This window comes from Heterocephalus glaber, unplaced genomic scaffold (assembly GCF_053883595.1).
Source record: "Heterocephalus glaber isolate CG9 unplaced genomic scaffold, H.glaber_assembly_v1.0 deba00001547, whole genome shotgun sequence".
NCBI classification, from domain to species: domain Eukaryota; kingdom Metazoa; phylum Chordata; class Mammalia; order Rodentia; family Bathyergidae; genus Heterocephalus; species Heterocephalus glaber.
In genome coordinates, this window is record NW_028258340.1 from 2468630 (window position 1) to 2492494 (window position 23865).

The 23865-nt window shown below is 38.3% G+C and overlaps 1 long non-coding RNA gene across 2 annotated transcripts; it reads right to left on the reverse strand.

Moving 5' to 3' along the window:
- Positions 1-9395: 9395 nt before the first annotated feature.
- On the reverse strand, positions 9396-23788 carry LOC110347055 (uncharacterized). Of its 2 annotated transcripts, none has more exons than XR_002391409.2 (3): positions 23723-23788; positions 15919-15971; positions 9396-9617 (listed from the first exon to the last, which is right to left on the reverse strand). It is a non-coding gene; the product is annotated as an uncharacterized LOC110347055 (long non-coding RNA). The 2 variants fall into 2 exon arrangements; XR_015442457.1 differs by lacking the exon at positions 9396-9617 and adding an exon at positions 15678-15767.
- Positions 23789-23865: the final 77 nt, after the last annotated feature.

Sequence of the window (23865 nt, forward strand, 5' to 3'; positions counted from 1 at the left end):
ATTGCTTTCCTATGAAGCCACAGAGGCCAGAAAGAACTGCTGAAAGAAAAGAAGTGTCAAATGTGAATTTGATATCCAGTAAAATACTCTATCAGGAATGAAGATCAAGTAAAAACAATCTCAGATAAAAGAAAACTAAGAGAATTTGTTGCTAGAAGTTCTACCCATAAAAAACTGGGTAAAAGAAATTCTTCAAACAGAAAGGAATTGATAAAAGAAGGAATTATAGATCATCAGGAGCAACCAAAAAAGCAGGAATATGGTAATAAAATAGACTATGATTTCCTTCATGAGTTTCATAAATCATATTTGATGATTGGAACAAAAGTTATAGCATTACATGATGCTCAAGGCAATGTTTTTTAAAGGTGGTAAAGGTAGAAGAACATGATAAGAAGTGAAATTTCCACATTTCACTCATGTTAAAATGTTGATATAAGTAGACTCCTACAAGTCACATATTAATATAGACCAATCATGGCAAAAATTATAAAGTGACATACACTTAAATATGCTATAAGTAAATCAAGATGGAATCCTTAAAACTGTTCAAGTAACACACAAACACACACACACACAGAGGAATGAAAACCAGTGGAAACTAACAGAAAAAATATAAATTATCATATTAATTAAGCATTGACACATAACTTGAACATAAATTGTGAAACTATATCAAAGGGCAGATGTGGGCAATAAGGGTTAAATAGAAACACAGCCCAGGAGTATTCTCTTCACAAGAAACTCAATTTAAATTCAGTAACAGACGGCACCTGCCTCGAAAGCGCAAGGTCCAGAGTTTGATCCCCAGTACCAAAAAAAAATTAAATAAATAAATAAATTCAGTAACAGAGGTAGGTTGAAAGTAAAGAATGCAAAAAGAAATAACGTAAGCCTTGATACAAAAATGCTGAAGTGGCTATATTAATATCAGATAAAGTGACTCCAGATCAAATATAATTACTAAAAACAGAGTGACATTATATAATGATAAAAAGGTTAATTCAACCAGAAAAACAAATTAAATGTGCATGCACTGAACAAGAGAAGCTGATAATACATGAATCAAAAAGTGATAGAGTTGGGCCAGGGATTTAGCTCAGTGGTTTCGCTGCCTGCTGCGCAAATGCAAGGACCTGAGTTCGATCCCCGGTACCAAAAAAAAAAAAAAAAGTGATAGAGCTGAAAGGAAAAAGAATCAAGTTCAAAATTATAGTTGGAGATTTTAACATTCTTATCTTGGTGGCTGATAAAACAACCACACAGAAAATCAGGAAGGCTACAGAACTCTACAACACCATCAACCAAAAAAAAAAAAAAAAACTATTGGACATTTACAGAACATTCCTTCCAACAACAGCAAGACACGCATTCTTTTTAAGCCCATGGAATATATAGAGGCTCCTTGACTCGTGAAGGGCTTATGTCTCAACAAACCATCATAAGTTGAAAATATTGTGAGTCAAAATGCATTTACTATATCTAACCTACCAAACATCATAGCTTAGAGATATGGCACATTATAAAGCATCAGCAGTTTCTTTTCCTGATCACATGACTGACTGGTAACTGGCTCACTGCCTCTGTCCAGCATCATGAGAGAGGATTGTGAAAACATACTGCTACCCTGTGAAAAGATAACACTTCAAAATCTGAAATACAATTTCTACTGAATGTGCATCACTTCTGCAACATTATAAAGTAAAAAAATTATATGGTGAGGCCAGTGTGGGCGACATAGTGAGTTCAAGGCCAACCTGAATGGCATACAGGGACCCTATCTCAAAAAACAAAACAAAACAAAATTATTTGTCAAACAAACTCAAGTCAGGGACCTTCTGGATATCAAAATAGAACACATCTTGGGCTATAAAACAAACATCAACAAATTTAAAAGAGCCGAAATAATATAGAATATTTTCTCTAACCAGGATGCAATTAATCTAGATACACCAGAAAGACAAAAAGAAAATCTCCAAATATACACAGGAATTACATGCTGAAAAGTATAAAATGCTGTGAACAAAACCCAAAGAGGACCTCAATAAAAGGAAAGACAGGGCACACGGAGCACATCCAATCAGCCCGTGCCCCGGCAGCAATCCACTGGAACCCCCCCCCAGCTCCTCTGTACAGCCACCTGAATCCACATTACAAAGACAAAGAGGACACCAGACCACCAGACCACGGTACTGAGTCGCACCACTCCCGGCCCAGAGGTAGGGGCTTCTGAGCTGCCGTCCCACTGCTCCTGGTCCAGAGGAAGGGGTTTCCTGGTCACCATCCCTCCCGCTGCTCCCAGCCCAGAGAAAAGGGCTTTTGGGCCACCTCCTTTCCCACCACTCCTGGCCCAGAGGAAGGGGCTTCCAGGCCACCATCCCTCCTGCTGCTCCCAGCCCAGAGGAAAGGGCTTTTGGGTCACCATCCCTACCACTGCTCCCGGCCCCTGTCCCACCTCTCCCAGCTCAGAGGAGGTAATCCATGCAGGCGCCAAAAGCCCACCACCCCAGTCAAAATGGGAAAACACATAAATAAGTCTGAAAACCAGACTTCCAGATCACCTACAGCAACCCCAAAGGGAAATGAGATGGAACACTCTGATACTCAATCACCTGGACCCACTGAACTGGCTACAAAAGGGGATCTGGAAAAAATGAAATCAGAAATAATTTCTCAGACAACAGGAGAAATTGTGCCCCTAGTGCAAGACATGATTAATAAAACTAGAGAGGAGCTGAGGAACATGATGGAATCCCAACATAGGAAACAAATGGAATCCATAAAACAGATGCAAATAGATTTCCAGGACATGAAAAACTCCATTGAAAGTCTACACAGCAGAATGAGCCAATGTGAGGACAGAATTTCAGATATAGAAGATAAGATTGCAATTAGTGACCAGGAAAAGAAAAATTGCTTCAAAATTATAAGAGACCATGAGAAATCAATCCAGCAGCTGCGACATGATGCAAAGAAGAATAACATAAGACTGATTGGGCTCAATGAAGAAACAGGAGAGAGTGCACATGACATAAAAAAATCTCTTCACAGAAATAATGGCAGAAAACTTCCCAAGCAGGGGAAAAGAACTTGACATACAGATAAGTGAGGCATATAGGACTCCAAATAGCCTTGATCAAAAAAAATCTACACATAGGCATATAATTGTTAAGATTCCAGAAACTCAACAGAAGAACAAAGTTCTACAAGCAGTTAGAGAAAAGAAACAAATCACATACAAAGGAAAGCCCATCAGAATCACAGCAGACTTCTCAACACAAACCATCAAGGCAAGAAGAGCTTGGACTGACATATTCCAAGCCCGAAAAGAAAACAGCCTCCAACCCAGATTGATGGACCCTGCAGAACTATCTTTCAAAATGGATGGAGAAATAAGATACTTTCATGACAAAGAGCACCTGAGGAACTTCGTGAATACCAAACCAGCACTCCAAAGAATTTTACACAATATCCTAGGAACAGACATTGAGGATCACAACCCCAGGAAGCAAAGCAGAATGAATCCATCTGGCATGACAAAAAATTAAATGTAAAGGGGGAGAACCCAACAAAAAGAAAAAGTCATGGCAATGACAAGTCAATATGTTTCAGTTATAACCATCAAAGTTAATGGTCTCAATTCACCAATCAAAAGAAATAGACTGGCAGAATGGGTCAAGAAGCAAAATTCAACAATATGCTGCATACAAGAAACACACTTAATTCAGAAAGAAACTCATAGACTGAAAGTTAAAGGGTGGAAAACAATACTCCATGTGACAGGAACCCGAAAAAAAGCAGGAGTAGCGGTCCTCTTTGCAGATCAAGTAGATTTCAAACCAACACTGATTAAAAGAGACGAAGAAGGACACTACATCCTTGTAAAGGGAATAATCCAACAGGAAGAGATGACAGACATAAATATCTATGCACCAAACACTAGTGCGCCCTACCATATAAAACAAATACTAATGGACATGAAAAGTCATACATGCACTAATACAATTGTAGTGGGGGACCTCAACACCTCACTGTCACAAACAGATAGATCAACTAGACTAAAAATAAGTAATGAAATACTAGAACTCAATCGAACTCTTGAACAAATGAACTTAACAGATGTTTAAAGAGTCTTCCACCCCACAAAATCAGAATAAACATTCTTCTCAGCTGCACATGGATCATTCTCCAAAATAGATCACATACTCACACATAGAACATGTTTAAGTAAGTGCAAAGGAATTGAAGTTATCCCCTGTATATTATCAGACCATAGTGTGATGAAATTGCAGATCCACAGCAAAAGAAAAAAACATTTCATAAACACGTGAAAGTTGAACGACACACTTCTGAATAACCAATGGGTCACAGAGGAAATTAAAGAAGAAATCAGACAGTTCCTTCAATTAAATGACAATGACAATACAACATATCGAAATCTGTGGGACACAATGAAAGCAGTCTTACAAGGGAAATTCATAGCAGTGAATACGCATATTAGGAAAACAGAACAAGCCCAATTAAACAACCTGATGCTGAACCTCAAGCTTCTAGAAAAAGAAGAGCAGGACAACCCCAAAGCTCATACAAGGGAGGAAATTATAAAGATCAGAGGAGAAATCAATGCAATGGAGACTAAGAGAATGATACAAAAAATCAATGAAGCCAAGAGTTGGTTCTTCGAAAGAATCAAAAAAATTGACAAACCCTTAACCAATCTTATCAAAAAAAGGAAAGAAAAGGCCCAAATCCATGCAATTGGGAATGAAAAGGGTGAAATTACAACAAAACCAGCAGAAATCCAGAGGATCATCAATACCTTCTTCCAGAACCTATACACCAATAAGATGGACAACACAGAAGAAATGGACAGATTCCTAGATACATAGGAATTACCAAAGTTGAATGAAGAAGACCTAAAAACTCTGAACAACCCAATATCAACCAATGAAATTGAAAATGTAATTAAAAACTTATCAACTAAGAACAGCCCAGGCCCTGATGGCTTCACTGCTGAATTCTACAAGACATTTAGAGAGGAACTCCTGCCACTACTGTTTAAACTTTTCAATGAAATTGAAAGGGAAGCAATACTCCCAAATTCATTCCTGGAAGCAAACATCACCTTGATCCTCAAAGCAGAGAAAGACCCAACTGAAAAAGAGAACTATAGGCCAATCTCACTAATGAACATAGATGCAAAAATCCTTAATAAGATAATGGCAAACAGAATGCAGAAGATCATCAAGAAGATCATACACCCTGATCAAGTGGGATTCATCCCAGGGATGCAGGGATGGTTCAACATATGCAAATCAATCAATGTAATACACTATATCAATAGAGCCAAGGACAAAAGCCATATGATTATCTCCATAGATGCAGAAAAAGCATTTGACAAAATCCAACATGCATTTATGATAAAGACCCCACAAAAAATTGGAATAGATGGTCTCTACCTCAAACTGATAGAAGCCATCTATGAAAAACCAACAGCCAATATCATACTAAATGGTCAAAAACTGAAATCCTTCACACTCAAATCAGGAACAAGACAAGAATGTCCACTATCACCACTCTTGTTCAATATAGTCCTGGAAACATTAGCCACAGCAATTAGACAAGAGAAAGAAATAAAAGGGATAAAGATAGGAAATGAAGAAGTCAAATTGTCATTATTTGCAGATGACATGATACTCTACAAAGAAGACCCCAAGAACTCCACCAAAAGTCTTCTAGACTTAATAACCAAATTCAGTCAAGTAGCGGGTTACAAGGTCAACACACAAAAATCAATAACTTTCCTCTACATGAATGACAGACTCACTGAGAGAGAAATAGGGCAAATAATTCCTTTCACAGTAGCATCCAAAACACTGAAATACCTAGGAATCAACCTAACGAAAGAAATCAAAGACCTCTTCTCTGAAAACTATGGCACTCTGAAAAGAGAGATTGAAGATGATATCAGAAAATGGACAGACATCCCCTGCTCCTGGGTAGGAAGGATTAATATAGTGAAAATGGCCATACTTCCAAAACTGCTATATAGATTTAATGCAATTCCAATTGAGATCCCAGCAGCATACTTCATAGACCTCGAGAAAACAATCCAAAAATTCATTTGGAGCAAGAAGAGACCCAGAATAGCAAAAGCAATTCTAGGTAACAGAGACATGACAGGGGGTATCACAATCCCCAATCTGCAACTCTACTACAAAGCTACTGTGATAAAATCAGCATGGTACTGGCAACAAAACAGACCTGAGGACCAGTGGAACAGATTAGAAGATTCAGAATCAACGCTAGACACACTCAGCCATCTCATCTTTGATAAAGGAGCCAAACACCCTCACTGGAGGAAAGATAGCCTCTTTAATAAATGGTGCTGGAAAAATTGGGCTTCAACTTACCAAAGATTAAAACTAGACCTATATCTCTCACCATGCACTAAACTAAAATCAAAATGGATTAAAGATCTAAATATTAAAATAGAAACTCTGAACCAGTTGGAACAGAGGTTAGGTAGAACTCTTGAAGACATTGGTGTAGGAAAAGATTTTATGAAGAAAACTGCAGTTGCCCGTGAACTAGCCCAAACAATCAACAAGTGGGATCTCTTCTTATTAAAATGCTTCTGCACAGCAAGAGAAACCACCAGCAGTGTGAAGAGACAACCAACAATGTGGTAAAAAAAAACTTCACCTGCTCTTCCTCAGACAAAGGTCTACTATCTCCAATCTATAAAGAACTTAAGAAGATCAGACCTCTCAAATTTAAAGACCCAATCCAAAAATGGGCATCTGAAATGAACAGCCAGACACTTCTCAGACAAGGAAGTAGTAATAGCAAATAAATACATGAAAAAATGTTCAACATCACTGGTCATTCGAGAGATGTAAATGAAAACAGCGCTGACATTCCACCTCACTCCAGAAAGAATGGCTGCTACCATGAAATCAACCAATAACAAATGCTGGCGGGGATGTGGGGAAAGAGGAACACTGCTCCACTGCTGGTGGGAGTGTAGACTGGTGCAGCCACTGTGGAAGTCAGTATGGAGATACCTCAAAGAACTAGGACTGGAAGTCCCATTGGACCCCACTATTCCCCTGATGGGGATCTTCCCCAAAGAATTAAAAGAATCATACCACAGTGATATATGTGCACCCATGTTCATAGCAGCGCAGTTTGTGATAGCTAAAACTTGGAAACAGCCCAAATGCCCATCAACTGGAGACTGGATAAAGAAAATGTGGTTTTTTTATAAAATGGAGTACTACTCAGCCATAGAAAATGAGAAATTAGAAACATTTCTAGCTATGTGGATGCACATTGAGACAATACTCTTAAGTGAAATAAATAGGACACACATGTATAAATACCGAGTAGTTTCTCTGGTGTGAGAAACTGAAAGTGTAAATAAGGACTAAAATGTATAATTGGTAATGTGAAATGGGAAGAAAAGGGGCAAAGGGGAAGGAAGTGGGAGGGCTAGGGGAAAGGATAGAAGGGAATGGGATTAATATGAGAAAATGGAAAAATAGGAACAAAATCTTTGTAAATAGGGAGGACTGGAGGGGTTGAAGGGAGGGCTGGGCAAGGGTGAATAATAGCAACCAAGAGAGACTATGTAAAGGTGCAAATTTCCAATGATGAATGTCATTATATTGTATACCTAAAATGTACCAATGATTAGAATGAATAATCGATAATGTAAAATAGGAATAAAAGGTCCAAAGGGTGTAGGGGTAGTGGGAGGGGCAGGGGAAAGGAAAGAAGGGAAAGGAAAAATGATGAGAAATGGAAAAAATGGAAATAAAGTCTTTGTAGATAGGGAAGGGTGGAGGGGGTGAAGGGAGGCCTAGGAATGGGGAAAAAAATAAGAACCAAGATGCATTACGTAAAGGTACAATTCCCTGTGAGAAATGTAATTGTATTGTATACCTACAATGTACCAATAAAAGAATTTAACAAAAAAAAATAAAAGGAAAGACATATCATATTCATAGTAAATATTTCAATTTTTCTCATTTTAATATATAGGTTTATATAATTCCTATCAATGTCCCAGAAAAATTTTTTCTAGTTACATACAAGATTATTCTAAAATTTATAGGGAAGTATAAATGAATTGGAATAGCTAGAACTATTTTGAAAAGAAAGAATAAAGTAGAAAGAAACACTCCACCTGATTTCAACACATCATGCAGTTATAATAACAAAGTATAAACACACAGAACAGAATGTAGTCACAAAAATATGTCCACCTGAGTTTTGGTTTTTTTTTTGGCAGTACTGAAAATTGAGCCCAGAGACTTCACACTGAGCTCAGTCCGCCAGTCCTCTTTTTTATTCCAAGTCTGGGCAATTTTCCTAGACTTTGTACTTTTGACAAAGGTGCACAAGTAATTCAGTGGAGAAACGATAGCCTTTTCAACAAGTGGTGCTAGAGCAATTGAATATCTGTAGGTAAACAAACCTCAATCTAAGTCTCACACCTTATATAAAAATTGACTTAGTGGATTATTAATTTAAATGTAAATTGCAAAACTGTACAAGGTTTAGAACAAAATATTGGATAAAATCTTTAGGATCTGGGGCTAGGCAAATAGTTCTTAGACTTGGTACCAAAAAATGATGCATAAAAAGAAAAATTGATGAATTGAACTTCGTTAAAATAAAAAACTTTGCTTTGCAAAAGACTCCAAAAGAGGATGAAGGCAGTGAAATCCTGACATATATAAGGCAGTGGATGTAAGAGGTAGGAAGGAGGGAACAGTCACAGGACATATTAAAGAACAGAAATTTGATCCTGTCACTTGGAAGATTTAATGCAGAGTTGATTACACAGTCGAGAGGAGCTGGGAGTCAAAAAAACCCATGGTGAAGAACCCTAGAGATCAACAACAATAAGAAGCTCTTGCTATCCCTCAGCTAGAAAGTCAAGGGCTTCATCCCTGTTACTAAAGCCAGGCTTGCCCAGTGGAAGCTGAAATTTAGTAGCTTGTCTGGCAAGAAATGAAGGCACAGATGTAGCCACAGCTGAAAGATCTGCCCACATCAGAGAGACAGGGTGAAAAGCACCTTAGCTTCTTTCTCCTTCCAACCTTCCAATCTCCTACCAAAGCCAAGTCTAGTTGGAGGCCAGATGACTTGAGAGCCTGGGGAATGTAACCTTCATGACTCCTATGGGTTTAAGATACAGAGTAGACTTGGAAAAGGATATGAAACAGATCTGAGGGCAAACAGGCTCAGGACTAACATAATTCATCTTTTTAACTACTCAGCATCCATTCTCACCTCATAGCCATATGTGTCAGTCAGTATTTACTAGAGAAACAGATATAACACAAGATATACAAATATATATGAATTTTCAAGATTGGCTTGTAATGGCCACCCACAGAATCAGAAGAGGAAGAGTCCAGAGGCTCTGTCTGTGCACTGGAGACTAAAGGATTTAGTCAAAGGTCTGGAGCTCCCTGCAGTGTCCCGCTGGAGTTCATATCAGGAGGCCAATGGGTCTGCGATGGAAGGCTAAAGGATCTGTGCCAGAAGCTGAAGAGTCTTCACTGGAAGCCAGGAAATGATGTCCAAGTTGAAGACTGGAACTCCTTCGAAGGAACAGAAGCAGATCAGTCCTTCCTCATTTCCCCTTTATACCATCCAGGCAACACTGTGCTGCCCAGGGTGGGTCCTCCACACCCTAGGGTGCAGAATTGCTGAGTTGATTTAGTTAAGCTTCTCTTAACCAACTTTTCAAGTTGACACAATCAACCGTCACAATCAGTCCCTTATCAATTTGGCAACAAGATACATTTCTTTAACCCAGCCTCCAAGATACAAAGACAAACTCATAATTATGCCTAACATGTTATAACTATCCTGTGTACAAACAGAAATGCACTAATTCCCTTCCCAGAATGGATGGCAAGTTTTCTTTGGGTGGTGCTATTAACATTTCATAACTTGAACATTATCACATAGGTTTAACAATCCTTAAGAACCAGTATTAGATCTATCAACATTATATTACATTAGAACCATTTTAGGAGAGAAACAGTACAATTAAAATCCTCATTTCTGTAGCTGATCATGGGGTCATAGCTGGTATTTAGAACTACCTTCTTTTACTACCCATTCTGTATTCCCTTGGCCTTCAGCAAGCACCTCAGCAGGTCTTGGTTCTTTCCTTGGTAGAGTGATCCATGCTTTCATTCCTGAAGGGTCTGGACCATTTGTCATTCTGTCTGGATTAGGTTGTTGTAGTTTCCCACTGACTTTAATAACAGGGCATGGTACTACTAAGAGCTACCCTAAGGGATCTCCTGTACTCCCAGTATGTTCTCCCTTTCCTCCATTGTGGAGTAGTAGTCCAAATTCCCCTTGATAGTCTTGATCAATCACCCCTGACAACACTGTGACTCCCTTTTTAGCTTGTTTCCTTAGAGGCATAAAGAGACCAAAATGACCAGGGGAAAATCTTAGCTTCCAGTTCAATGGTATCATCGTTGCACTTCTTGGTATAGGCGTTCCCCTCTCTGGAACTAAGACTTCTAAGCCAGCAGAACATAAGGTTGCAAGAATAGGGAGCAAAAATTTTGGTAGTTGATCACCCCTTGATTCCTGAACCCATAAATCCTGGCTATGAGAGACATGGTCTCATACAATGGGTGCTGATTCAAAGCATATACAGCCTTTTGATGAACCTTGCCCCAGCCCTGCAAGCTATTGCCTCCTAGCTGGCACTGTAACTGCGTCTTCAAAAGACCATTTCACCTTTCTATCAATCCAGCCATTTCTGGATGGTGAGGAACATGATAAGACCAGTGAATTCCATGAGAATGAACCCATTGTCTCATTTCTTTGGCCATAAAATGTGTTTCTTGGTCAGAGGGCAATGCTATGTGGAACTCCATGATGGTGGATAAGGTATTCTGTGAGTCTACAGATGGTAGATTGTGGTGGATTAACTAATGGTCAACTTGGAATACCCAGCTGAACTGAGTCAGCATGGTTCTGGGTGTGGAAGACCCACTTGAGAACTGTTGCCAATGGCATAAAAGGAGAACTGAAGGGAAGATTGTATGCTGTTGATTTTCCTGAAGAAGCTTATTGTAGCTGGTTTTCCTGATATGAACTTGGCTGTTCTCATCATCGGAGGAGCTTGGGTCCTCCCTGTCACAGGGAATGGCTGCTGTTCCCATCAGGGGAGCTCTGGTCTTCACCTTGAGTGTTGGTTCCTCACTCCAGTGAAGATCTCTCAGCCTGGTGGCACAAATTCTTCACCCTGCAGTTGCAGACTTTCTAGCTTCCACCACTGGCCTTTGGACCTTCCCAGTGCAGATCCTTGATACAGACTTCCATAATACATTGCCTTGGGCTCTAGGCCTTTAGCTGGACTTGTGGAAGACACTGCCATGAGATCCAGGCCCTTGGCTGGATATTTTGGGTCTCTAATGTGTGGATAGATCTCTTGCACTCCTCTGAATTTGACTTTTTGGGTGAATAATATAAAATAATCCTATAAATTATGTGTCCTGTATTAAATCTATTCCCTTGTAAACCCTGAGAATACAATATTTCAGAAATTCATGTTTCTGTCAGACATGAGACAACCACCCATAATACAGGTTACAAGCTCTCTCCAAAAAGGGGTGGAAGAACATCTGATTTATCAATATTCCATCCCAAATCTGTGGTTTCCAGGCATTATGATCCCTCCTATAAATATCAGATATGTGTGATAACATAACTGTAGTCTGGTGAACCATAAATTAAATTACAAAGTCATTATTACCAACATTCCTCATACAAAATAGGATGAAAGAGATTGTTGATTAATATATACATAAAATTATTGACTGCTATAATTCTTTTTCTATAACTGGTCATATGGCCACAGTTGACATGTATCACTTTCCTCTTCTACGACATACCATCTTTCCCTTTCAGCCCGAACATTAACTAGATGTATTTATTTTGCCAGTGAAATGATCCAATCTTTCATTTCTGTAAGGTCTGAATCTTTGGTGGTCCTGTTACCGGCCACTTAGGTTCACAAGCTTAGGTTCATTTGCTTGCCACTGACCAAATCAAAGGAGGCCATATATTTTGGTAAAATGGAAAAAAAGGATTTACTCAAAGCTAGTTCTGAGGAGATGAAGGGACTCATTTGTATAGGTGGGCATGGGTCTTTGATAGTAAGGGACAGCAGAAGAGGAGCACAGAGAGACAATGTAGATCTCCACACTTGCTTTATCACTTCCAGCTATATCCAACTCATTCTCCTCTTTCTAGTGGAAAGGAAATCAAGCTCCAGCCTCCTGAGGCTGGTAGCATCTGCATATTCTGTTACTTCTTTTAGGCTGAGGAGAGTAAGGAGTATTGGTTGTGTGTTCTGCAGAAGGAAGTTTGGAGAAGTTGCTTATCTCTAAAAGAAAAAAAATCTAACTTTTAAATCTCCATTTTGCAGTGACAGTTATAGTCCTGTATGTACTGGGTTGCTATAGGCTTTAATTGACTTTTCCTATCAGAAATGAAAGTATCAAAAAGAACATCCCCATGAATCTCATGGGTTTCAAAAATAGTCCCCTTGCTTTCATTATGTAGCAGTGAACCAATTTCTCATTATTAATCATGATCAGTCATCTCAGACAATATAGTCACACTCCTCTGCTTGTTGGAGGAGCTCCAAATGCCAGGTGACAGTCTCAATTTTAATTATAATGAGACTGTGAGGAAGCATTTATTCCTTCGAAACAAAGACCTCTAGACCAGCAAGGCTGAAGATTGTGGATAGGAAATAAAATTCTTGTGTGGCTTATTAGATATAATAGTGAGAAAAGCCATTTATACTTCTGCCCCTTAATTCCTAGACCTATACATTCTACATAGGGGAGAAACATACCATATGTCAGTCACTGCTTCAAAGCATAGACCATGTCCTGAGAAACAACATTGCAATCCCCCAAAATGTGATTGGTATTGGTATTTGGTATTATAACTAAATCTTAGTCCATTCTACCATTTTATCAGCCAACAACTCCTGGTTGATGGAGTAAATTGTAAACAGCAAATTTTAATTTTAATATTGTATTTTCCTTGTAAGTATGTCCCTTGGACAGAAGTATTGTTGTTGTGTGGTAACATAATAGTGAATTAGGAATTCCAGAAGTTCTTAGATGATGCTGATGAGAAAGCAAATCTGTACTCATAACAGTAAGAATAAAGTATGGCCTCTCTATGATAGGAAAAGTTTGAATGTAATCAGCTTCCTAACAAGTGTCTAGCTGGTTACCACAGAGAATGGTACCAAATAAAGAGCCTCAGTGTTGAGTATTGACCTTAAATTTGGTGGAATAGGCACGCAGCAACAGCAGTGGGAAGGAAAAGTCCACATTCTTGAGTCTAAAAGCAGAGACTTTCATTGGAAAAACCCAGCTAGAAACTGGCTGATGTAAGATCCTAGAAGATGCAGTTTGAGGGGAATCAATCTCCTTGAGTAGAGCAGGGGAATGACCGACAGGGAACCATTTTAAGAGAAAACACGCCTGGATTACTGAATGGTGTGTTAGTTACTTTTCTCTCGTTGCTGAGACAAAACACCCAACACCCAAAGTTAAAGGGGAAAAAAGGTTTATTTGACTTACAGATTGTAGAGGTTTCATTCCATAATTGGCTGGCTTCAAGACAGGGTGGCAGAGGGGCAATAGTTCATGGCGGCAGAAGACAGAAAAAGCAACAAGAAGGTTTAACAGCATCTTTCTGCCTCTTTTATCTTATTCATACTACTTAGGGCAGATAGCACTCATCCCCTTAATCCTAGTGCCCTCAGGCCTAGCAGTGCACTGTGAATCAATCACACACTCTAGATTCAACCACCTCCAAAATAGCTCCACCTCAGACTGCATGAGGCTTTAGCTGGACATCTAAACACAAGCCATAACAGATGGGGAGGGAGTAAGGGAGAGAAAGTGGTTTCTCAGTTCTCTAGCTTTGATGACTTGGGTGCATAGTAATTCACTGAGCTGAGGACACAAGAGTCTGAGAGCATGTTGAGTTTAAGGCGTCTGTGGGATGTCACAGTAAAGCTGCCCAGGATGCAGTCTGAGGTTCAGATAAGAAGTCTGTGATTGAGAAATAGAACTGAGAGTCATCAGACTATAAAGAGTCATTGAAACCATGAGGATGGGTGAGTGAACTCAGAGTCAATGCAGGATTAGCAGCAAAGAGAACCAGAGACAAAGCTTAGCCATCACCAATATTCAACTTACTAGCCACGGAAGAGAAGTCTGTGAGGAAGATGCCAAAGTGGTATCTCAAAAATCAAGGGAGAAAAGACCATCAAGAAAAAGAAAGTGGGGGCCGGGGATTTAGCTCAGCAGTTTCGCCGCCTGCTGCACAGCGCAAGGACCCGAGTTCGATCTCCGGTACCAAAAGAAAGAAAAAGAAAGTGGTCAAAGGTCAAATTCACTTGAGATCAAGAAAAATAACCCGAAAAGATGGAAGAGCATTAAATGACAAGAGGCCACTGGTAACTGGTGCCTGGCTAACAGTGGAAACGAATGACCCCTTTACCAAATCCTGACAAACACCAACTAGGCCATCCTGCCTCCAGCCAACCTGAAAGCAGATTTTAGCAGAGCCTACCCAGACCAGAAGTGTCACCCCAGTCCACAGAATCCAGAGTGAAGTGTTTATTTGTTTATTTGTTTTTGGCTTTTTTGAGAAAGGATCTTGCTATATAGTTCAGGCTGGCCTTGAACTCACTATGTAGGTCAAGCTGACCTCAAACTCATGGCAATCCCCCTGCCTCAGCCTCCCAAGTGCTAGTATTACAGATGTGCACCACCATGTCCAGTTTTTTTGGTTGTTTTAAGGCATTAGGTTCTAGGATGTTTTTTATACTGCAAAAGCTAACAGATGCACATACTTCTTCACTATTCTGATAATCCACTCCAGTAGAGTAAATCATACTTCATGTCTCATGGTTTTTTGAATCAGGAGGCAAGAAAATATTTTTTCTATCTTAATTTTTGTTTCGTTCTTTTCATTTAGGTATGTAAGCTTCGAAAGATGATTTATAGAACAATTTTTTTGGACTTGCAAGTCTATGTACACCTCTTTGCAGGCCATCTTCTTTGAAAAGAACCATTGGTAGAGCCCTTTATTTTTACCAGCAATCTCCCCCTCTTCTGCCCACATCTCAAGACACTCAAAAATGACCTGTATAAGTAGATCAAAGTGGTAACAGAGGCGAAAGGAGGAGGGAGGCAGCTCCACTGTAACTTGGGACAGAGCAGTGACATTTTTTTTTTTTTTTGGAATCTAGCCCAGGGCTTTCTAAATAAACACTGTAAAAGCATCTCCTAAGTGACGTGCTGAGGAAACTGAAGCAGGATGAATATATTCCTTATCTGCAGCATGGCAGATGAACAGGCTGAAAACTCCTACTCCTATCAAAAGGTTTCAGGAATTTATTATTCATACCTATTCATTTGTGGAATCTTTAATTTAATATAAACTAACTCTGGACTTATAAAAATGAACTTATTAAAAATGTTCATATTTGGGTGACTAGGTAATGAAGTTACATGGACTTTCAACATCCAGTGATGTAATCTCATGATTAAGTTTGATATTTAGTTCAATGATATCATACCACGCACTGACCTGGCTCTGAGTGTCACCATTACGTGCTCACATTCTTTCCCAGAAAAGAGATGGTGGCAGGGCATCATTGTCTTCTGTAGATGTAATCCCTATAATTGCACCCAGGTCAGTCAAGATCTTTTTTATTTTTATCAAGTGTATTTCCGGGTTGGGGGTATAGCTCAGTGGTAGAGAATTTGCCTAACATGGAAGAGGCCCTCAATTCAATCCCCAACACCAAAAAAAAAATAAAACACAAACCTTCTTTCTTGGTTTCTGGTTCCACATATCTACCTTTTTTCTCCATCAAGGTCCTTTAGCAAGAAATAATAAATAAAAAATGATAAGCATGTGAGGTCACAGACATGTTAGTGAGTTTGATTTAAGCATTCCACAATGTATACAATCTATATCAAAACATATTGCATACCATAAATATATGCAATTTTAATTTCTCAATTATACCTTAATAAAGCTGGGAAAGAAACAAAAATAAATGTTGTTATAGTAAAAAAATAGTCACATTAATATAATACAGAATCTAATCAGCCATAATCAATTAAACACCACTCTTGCCACATTCAGTCTCTATGTAGAGATTCAAAAGATGAGAAGAAAGTAATTAACAAGTATCTATTTTTAAGAAACCATCATTTATTCAACAGAAGTTTATTGAGCACTTAATCATGTACCTCTGAAGATCCAAAGGTGAACAGGAAAGACCTTCATCTCACCCTTAAGGAACATCCAGGTTGTCCTGTCCTCAGACTATTTTTGCACTTTTACTTACATCTTTAGCTATAGGTCTGTATCAAAAGAAAAACTGCCTACTACAACCATTAATCCTGATATGTCAATGTCATTGGATTAAAAAATGCTTAGTGGATTAGTAAAGCATGCTCCTGGATGTGCCTGGGTGGGTCATAGAGGTGTACCTCCTCCATTCCTCTCTGATGCCATTTCCGTGCTCTGCTTCCTAGCTGCCATGAACTAAGCAGCTAAGCTCTACCATGCTTTTCTGTCATGAGTTTTTTGCCTTGTGGCCTACCAACCATGTAATGAATCTTCGGAAACTGTGAGCTATATTAAATCTTTCCTCCTTTAAGTTATGGGTGTCAGGTATTGTGTCTCAGTGATGGGAATACTGACTAATACACTTACTAATGTATCTTCTTTACAAGTAATAATAATAATAATAATAATAATAATAAAAATAGATAACAAGAACAATAAAATAGCTAATGCTTATCTAGTGCTTACTATGAGCCAAAAAGTATTCTGTACATTTTCATATATTAAGTAATCTTCAACAATCTTTTGAGGTACTAAAATCAGATAACTGAGACACAGAGATGTTGAGTAGTTCATACCAATTCAGAGTATTTATTTCATTTTTCTTATTAGACAGAACACTGTAGAGAGTTGTTATTTTTAAACAAGGGCTGAAAGAAAATGTGCTGTCGCTAGCCCTTAGTTAATTAATAAATTTGAATGTCAAAGCATATCATTCTTTAAGCACTTGGCCTAATTCAGATTCAATAATCTAGTCTGAATGTTTTCCACCTAAACAGATGCCCACAAAAGCCACATCCAGAGAAAAAATATATTGTGGCATGTGTTTAATTTTCTTAAAAACTACTGATGATTTTCAACCAGCCCATCCAAATCTCTTTTCAGGTTTTCAGCCTATAAACCAGTGTATTTGCTTTTATAATGAAGTGGAATGCCAGGTCTCTTACATTCCCAAAGTTGGAATATGGCAGCACGGCTAGGATTTCCTTGGAGACCTATTCTACCAAACATATAAAGATCCCTTGTCCATGGGTTTTCTGAAGAGAACCAGTTTCAGTGATTTGCTCCATTTGCCAGAGCATGTATCAGGAAGGTGGGCAAAAACCCTGATGAATGTTTTACCTGAATTTGCTCTGCTGTCCTGGAGATAACCCTCCACCTGATGCCTGGAGCCAAGAGAATTCTAAACTGTAGGCAACAACTGTCTACTTCATTTAATAAGCAAACCAGCATAAAACACGTGAAAACAATATCTCCTAATCCTAAAGATAATCTTTAAAAATAGCAATGATGATGTTGGTGATGATAGTAATAGCTGATGACCCCTTATTATATGCCAGATCCCAGGCTAAATGCTTCATAATATTTAGTCTCTTTTAATTTAAATCTCACAATAATCCTTATTCCAAAAGAATTTTAAGTAACCACTATGGAAAAGTTTTCAAACTTTGGCATATGTAAAACTTACCTGTTAAGCTTATTAAAATTGTAATTTTCTGGTACCACTCTAGAACATATGATTCAATAGGTCTGGGGAGTGGTCCAAATACCTTTTATGAAAAATAACATGAAGTTGCTTAAATTTAACAGAAATTAACAAAATAGAGTTTCTGTCATCTATTATCTTATAAAAAGAATAACAATATTGAGCATATCCTATTCTGAGAAGTAGAAAGTATGTGTTGATTGTGTGACAGATTTGGAGACAAGCAAGCAAAATTAATGAGGAGAAAGAGGAAGGGAGGAAGTTTCAAAGAAAGGAGATGGTTACTTCTTGCTTCATACTGAACTACTATGAGACTTACTAGCTTAAAAGGCAACTATCATTGATTTTATGAATGTAAAATTTGGGCTGTGTGCACTGGGAGTTTGTCTTCACTCTGTGTGGTACCAGCTGAGATGTCCTGACCTGAGCTGGTGAATCTACTTTCAGGAAGGCTTACTCACATGGCTAGCAAGTTGGTATTGACTATCAATTCCTTTCCATACTGTCCTTTCTATGAGGTGATTTGGTTATGAGTTATCATTGCAAAAGACAAGTGGAAGCTGCCAAATTCTTAAGGCCTGGTTTCAGAAACTAGCACATCACTTCTGTGAAATTCAACAAGTTAAGTAGTAAGAGATTTAAGGGGAAGGGATATAGATTTTGCCTTTCTAATGTAGGAGTATCAGGGAACACTGGGGCCATGCTTTAAAATTGCAACAGAGATACCAGTCATGGTGGCACAAACCTGTAATCCTAGCACTCTGAAAGGCTGAGGCAGGAGGATCACAAGTTTAAGCCTAGCCTGTGTGATTTAGCAAGACCCTGTCTCAAAATAAAAGGTAAAAAAGGGGATGGGGATGTAGACCAATGCAAAGGCCCTGAGTTCAATTCCCAGTACTGAAAATAAAGTCATTGGTATATCTTGGAACATATTTTACAATCACCTCCAAGTACTACATCAGAATATGAAGAAATATTTTCACAAAGGAATACAGTCAAAGAACAGATCAGTAATACATTCGGAGCCATTTCCCAAAATAAAATAATTCATCAATGTTTTCTGCCACGTGCTATTCAGTTTAGCATATGACAAAATATGTATTTTTAGTTAGAATTCTCTTAACAATTTCTGGTTCTATGCTTAATCCAAATACTCAAAATTTATCGGATACAGTAAATACTTCCTACAATTGAAAATTGTGAGTTAAGACTTTCCAAATTAGTATAAAGAGGAGGAAGAAGAGGCAGATATATAAGAACTTGATCTAAAATGCAAACAGTCCAACATTGAGCTAGATATACAGTGAAAAAAGGTCACAGAGGATTTTCATCACTTTCTCCATTATGAAACTATCACCACTATTTCATAAGAAGTATGCTTTAGTTTTGCATTTATAAAATACAAATAGAAATTAATATCTTAATTAAAAATTATTTGTCCTAATGTGTCATTGTCCCATTAGATTCCAAATGTTTGAGGAAAAACTATGCAGATAGTGATGGAATAAGCAGTTGTTAGATTGCTTCAAGAGAATGTAAATGATAGATTTTTCTGGAGCTGGGGAAGGGGTTTGAGGATGGGAGGGAGAAGGTAGGAGGTAAAGGCATCAAAAATGATCAAGATATGTTATATATATGTACCAATTCCCCAATACAAATGTAACATTATGTATTGTAAACATACACTAATAAAGAAAAAAGAGTAAAGAAATAAGAAAAATATCCCAGGGAATGACCACATGAAAAAGACAAAAAGGACTGAAAGAGAAGGAAACTGAGAGAATCCAGAGATGTAGGAAGAAATACAAAAGAAAGTATTCTTATGAAATAAGAAGAAGCAAATGTTTGAAGTTTTGCTGATTACAGAAAGGGATCAACATCATCAAATGCTTCGCAAGCTACCAGGAGAATGGTTGAGAAGATTTAACCAAAACAGCATCACTGAACTCAATGAGAGCAGTTTTAGCAGAAGCGTGTGGTAGGAAATCCTTTTGCTTGGATTAAAGTGTAAGAGGTAATAAGATAAGAGAAACAGCAAATGTAGAATACCCTTTCTAGATTCTTGGCTAAAAATGGAAGGTGAAAGACAGGATGTTAGCTAAAGAGATATATGTGTGTGTGTGTGTGTGTGTGTAGTGTGTGTGTGTGTATGTGTGTGTGTGTTTCCTAATATGGAAATAGATTACCTAGAAAATGTTTAAAAACTGAATGAAATCAGTTTATATAAATAAGGAAGTGTTTTAATTACAGCAAAAGTTTGAAGAGGCTGGAAGGGATGCAATCCAGATCTTGAGGCAGAGAATAACCTTGGGTAGAAAGGAAATTTCTTTTAGACTGATGTGAAGAAAGCAAGGAAAAATGATTAGAAGTTCCATTTTTAGAAGATGTGGTCAATGAAACATCATCGGCTGAGAGTTGAAGCTAGATCATATGTACATGAGGGTTTGTCATATCATCCTCCAGTTTTGTATATTTTAAATTTCCTACAATAAAGTACTTGGAAAATATTGACAAAAATTGTCGGGGTAAAAATTGCTTTATTCCTCAGGATGGTTTTGAAGTAAAAGGAAAAGCTATCTGTTGAGAGTGAAGGTTTCGCATTGCAGGTTTGTTTAATAAAGATGATGGAAGTTTAAAACTGCTGCTATTGGAATGGAAGAAGAGTTGATGATCCGGTTGAGGTTGGAGGTCTTACATTTCAAGTGGCAAATATTTGTGTGTGGTAAGATTTTCTCTAGGAATAAAAATGTAGGAGCTGTTAGGGAAATCCACAATTTATTTTTTTCATTTTTGTGGTATTGAGGATTGAACCTAGGGAGCACTGAGCTACATCTCCAGCCCGTTTGTTAAACTTTACTTTCAGACAAGGTTTTGCTTAAATTACCTAGACTGGCTTTGACCTTGTGATTCTTCTCCCTCAGACTTCCAAACAGCTGAGATTATAAGCATGTGCCACTGCACCTGGCCCATAACTGACTTTTGATTAGCTAGTGCCAACTAAACATTAAGGGAAGCAACAATGGGATGGAGAACTTTGTTTTTCCCTTTATAAAAAAGTTATTGTGCTTTTTAAAAATTGATTTTATTTGTACATTTAAGGTATACAATATAATGACATTTATCACTGGAAATTTGCACCTTTATACAATTCATCTTGGTCCTTATTGTTTCCCCATTCCCCTGCCCTCCCTTCAACCCCTCCACCCCTCCCTATCTACAAAGACTTTGTTTCCATTTTTTCTTTTTCTCATATTAATTCCATTCCTTTCTTTCTTTTCCCCACCCCTCCCACTTCCCCTTCCCCCTTGCACCTTTTCTTCCTGTTTCACATTATCTATTATACCTTTTGTGCTTTTCTAAAATAGGAAAGTACTTTAGTATAGAAGTCAGTTTTGACTAAATTCCAAGGAGACAGAGAAACTAACTTGTAAGATAGTTTTTCTTTATGATAAAATACTCTCATGTATTGTATAATACTGATCATAAATATTTACAAGGAAATTAAAAGATAGTAAAATAAAATAATCCAAATGCACTTTCATAAATAGTTTTAGATTTTAAACCAAATGTGCTTTTAAGTGCTTGCAAATTATTTATACTAAACAACTAGTATCTACCTAGAGGCAAAGCCATTTAGGATACTGACTTTCCAAATTTAGTAAACTTTCTGCTATCTCCATTAATGGCCTCATTTCCCATTCCAGACTTCCAACTGTTACTCTAACTCAGATTTAAATGTATTTCTAATGAAGATTAATTGTTGTGCATCTTCCACATTTCACCAGTATCCTCATAGCCCAAGAATCCCTTGAAGCAGAATGACCTACAGTGCATTTTGGATCTGTGACCATTGACAAAAATCTCAATTTGCTGTATGTGCACTCCACAAATGTGTTTATATTTTGTAAGCTGCACCCTGGGACTTAAACACTGTGGGTAATTAGTTACCAAGTAAGCAACACTACAAAATACTATTCCACTAACCAGAACTTTGGGTAAAAGATAATACAATTAGGGAAAAGGAAGGTTGTGCTATAAACAAGATAGGGGTTAGTGGAAATAGTGCACTGTAACTAGTATGCTAATATACAAATAGATTTTTATATATTATTTCAACATGGGCTTAATTGTATTTTTTAAATGTCAGGGTTGCCAATAGTTTCTAGTTTGCAATGTGGATTTTAGAGGGTGAGTGGCACCTCTGAAACTATGAATGTAAGCCAAAAGCTCATAGAATATGGTGTCACTATCAGTGCATGTAACCACAGACTAGAAAAATCAAACCAAACTTTCTATTGATGATAGTTGTGAAAGTTAGACAAAATATAAAAATTATCTCCATAAAGACATCATAAAACTAAAAAAATGAGTGAAAATTATGGAGCCAGTATGGGGTAAGGTAGAAGTCCCAGAAAGTAAGACAATCACAGTGGGAATGTTTTCATACTTCATAGAGAATATTAAATAGTTGAGATTTTGAAAGGCATTTTTTAACAGGTCCACAGTTACTAGGGTAACAGACATCTGAATCTTGGGTTTGCCATACATGGGACAGAGGATAGATGGGCTATAGATTCTCAGGAATAGGACTGTTTACTCGTGTACTATTCTAGTAGAAGAATGGACTTGAAGATGTCCATCGTTGATTCACTAGCTCAACTATGAACAATCATTTCAATCACTGGAGTTGGACTAAAGTGATCCCTGATCGCTAATGCCAGCAAGCCCTTGATGGACTCAAACACAAATTCTATCTGGCGGAGAACATTGATTTACACTTCAAAAATACTTCTTGCAATATCTTTGCAAATACAATGTCTGGAACACAGTGAGAACCAGACAATGGGCGTGGTGTGGTGGCACACACCTTTAATTCCAGCACTGTGGATGCTGAAGCAGGAGGATCGCCAGGAGGTCAAAGCCAGCCTGAGCTACATAGTAAATTTAAGGCCAGTTTGAACTGCATAGTGGGACCCAGGCTCAAAACAAATAAACAAACAAACAAAACCAGGCAAGCATCAAAGAAAATAAGATACAGCTAGGCATGATGGCATATGCCTGTAATCTCAGCTCACTGGGAGGCTGAGGCAGGAGAATCCCAAGTTCCAACAATTTAGCAAGACCTTGTCTCAAAAAACAAAAAGGGTTGGAAATGTAGCTCAGTGCCATGGCCCTCTGTTCAGTTGCCAGTATAGAGGAGGAGGAGGGGGAGGGGGGAGGGGAGGGAGGAGGAGGGGGGGGAGGAGGAGGGGGGGAGGAGGAGGAAGGAGAAAGGGAGAAGACACAGAAAGGCAGGAGGAAAGAAGGGGAAAGAGAGAGGAGAGGGGAGGGAAGGGGAAGGGGAAGGGCAGAGGATAGAAAGGGAGGGAGAAGGTATTGGAAAGAGGGAGGAGAAAAGGGAGGGGAAGAGGGAGGGGAAGGTAAGGGGATGAAGAAAAGACACGAATAAAAGCCAAAACAAACAACAGACCACAGAAATACAGCAATATATCCACAGAGGCTTCAGATATTCTAGTTAACAGACAATTTAAACATAATTGTTGTTTGCTACAAACAAAATAAAAGACATGATTAAAAATGAAAATTCTGGAGTTGAGAAATAAAATTAAGAATTTGGTGTGTAGGCTTAGCAGATTGGACACATATGAACCAGAAAACAGGTCAGAAAATATCCAGACTGCAAGATGGAAAGAAAGGATAAAAAGTGTAAAAAGGAGAGTATGTGCGGGTTCTACGATAAAGCCTTGTTTACAGTTTACATTGTGATGGGACACTAATGAACCCTACCCAGAAGATCTTGCTTCACAGGAGTGGAATCTGGGCCCAGCACGCAAACTCCGGGCAAGAGTCGTTTGGTTGCCTGGCTGCCCTCCTCCGGGGCTGGCTCAAAAGGGGTGGGGCCTCTTTGTGACGCCACCCTTCATTATGAG